A 1,477-nucleotide genomic window follows, 5' to 3' on the forward strand; every position below is an offset into this window, starting at 1 on the left:
GGCAGCATGTCTGGCCTTGCAGTAATAGGCCTTGGACTATTGATGGTGATTCTGCCTTCCTCTTGTGGGGTTCTAGGAAGTCAGAATATGTGGCCTCCTTGCCATTTTTGCACAATTACATCCACTTTTAAGACTGGGTAGGCTGATAATAAGCTTAAAGGAATAAATAAAGAATAAGAGAAGAGAATGTAAACAAAGAGAAAGCACAAAGGGAAATCCAAAGGGAGTATAATTGTGGTTGGAGTGTAAGATTAGTAAAACATCAGATTTCTGGGACTCTTAAGGGGGGGAGAAATCCCAATTTTGCTTATATAATTATTTATACAGATATTTTAGGCAGTACTTAAATGATGGTTTAAGCAGAGGTTTTAGCCTTGTTTAGCAAAGAGTATGGACTAAAGAAAGAGTATAAGCCCAGTGATGTGTAAATCATTCAGTCAACAAATATCTCTGGAGCACATCTCTAATGCCAGAGATAAGATGTAAGCAAGATAGGCACAGAATATGCCTTCACGGAGCTCTGGTGATGTAGTGCCTAAAGTGTTTGACTACTAACCAGAAGGCTAGCGGTTCAAACACACAAACCACTCTTCAGAAGGAAGATTGGACAATCTACTTATGTAGTGATGCTTACTGCCGTTGAGTTGGATCTGACTCATAGTGACCCCTCCTTGGGTTTCCGAGGCAGTATCACTATGGAAGTAGATTGCCCATTCTTCCTTCCAAGCAGTCCCTGGTGGATTTGAATGGCCAGCCTTCTGGGTAAGGTAGTCAAATGTCAAAAGTCTTAGGTACTACGACACCAGATCTCCTCCTCGGAAACCCAAGGAGGGCTCACTATGAGTCTGATCAGACTTGGGAGCAGTGAGTTTGGTTTATTTATTTATTTGTTTGTTTGTTTCTTTGTTTTTGAGCTTCCATTTGATAGGGAGATATAGCCCAATCAAGTTACCTGCCCTTATTGAAGGTCAGATTTCTCTTCTGCAGAGACAGACACACTTATCTATTTCATAAGGCTTTGCTAAAAGTTAAATGAGATTATACTGTGTGTAGAAGTTCAGTAAATCCAATACTCCTCTTTATCTTGTTCAGTACACAAAGGGCGATATTGAAGTTTCTTAAGCAGAGGAAAATCAAAGGTTTTCTTTAGAAAATCAATTCAGCTTGGAGAACAACTAGTCTGGGTAAGAAATAATGAACAATGTCTTGTATTGTGAAATTGCAACAGGGAAAAAAAATAGTAGCCAACTAACAAGAGAAACATTTAAGTAAGAACTTAATTCCCCTCCCCCATGCCCAGAATGGATTTATCAGCTCTATTCTACCAATTGTCTGAGAAACCAGATTCTTGCCATATATTACTCATAAAATCAAAAAGCAAATAACCTCTCTAAAATATTTCTCTCACCTGAGAAGTCAAGAAAGTCTCAGTTTCTATGCAAGATTTTGAAAGATATTTTCATAACAGTTAAACTAC

The sequence above is a fragment of the Orycteropus afer genome, unplaced genomic scaffold (assembly GCF_000298275.1).
Source record: "Orycteropus afer afer isolate SDZICR_OR568_19922 unplaced genomic scaffold, OryAfe1.0 scaffold00147, whole genome shotgun sequence".
Lineage (NCBI taxonomy): Eukaryota > Metazoa > Chordata > Mammalia > Tubulidentata > Orycteropodidae > Orycteropus > Orycteropus afer.